The following is a 329-nucleotide window of genomic DNA, read 5'->3' as shown; positions in this document are numbered from 1 at the left end:
CGTAGTTGCTGTAGTTGCTATAGTTAGAGTATCAGGTCTTGTCTTGGCGAGGCTAGCAGGCGGGGCCGTCTTTTTTCACGGCTTAAGATCGCATCTTTGCCGATAGGCACCTTGAGGAAAGGTATATTGTATGAGAGGCTTCTTACTACGCGTAGTTCCTGTAGTTGCTGTAGTTAGAGTAACAGGTCTTGTCTTGGCGAGACTAGCCGGCGAGACCGACTTTTTTCACGGCCTGAGATCGCTTCTTTGGCGATAGGCACCTAGAGTCTACCGCCTTGAGGAAAGGTATATTGTATGAAAGGCTTCTTATTACGCGTAGTTGCTGTAGT

At 48.0% G+C, this 329-nt stretch overlaps 1 protein-coding gene across 1 annotated transcript in view; it reads left to right on the top strand.

Annotated features, from left to right (window-relative positions):
* LOC109486629 overlaps positions 1 to 329 on the top strand; it is a 24,531-nt gene that overhangs the window by 17,935 nt on the left and 6,267 nt on the right. The gene's annotated exons all lie outside the window — the stretch shown is intronic.

The sequence above is a fragment of the Branchiostoma belcheri genome, unplaced genomic scaffold (assembly GCF_001625305.1).
Source record: "Branchiostoma belcheri isolate BF01 breed outbred unplaced genomic scaffold, Haploidv18h27 scaffold82, whole genome shotgun sequence".
In the NCBI taxonomy this organism is placed as follows: Eukaryota; Metazoa; Chordata; class Leptocardii; order Amphioxiformes; family Branchiostomatidae; genus Branchiostoma; species Branchiostoma belcheri.
The sequence above is the reverse complement of the archived record's forward strand: the minus strand, read 5'-3'. Positions and strand labels throughout refer to the sequence as shown.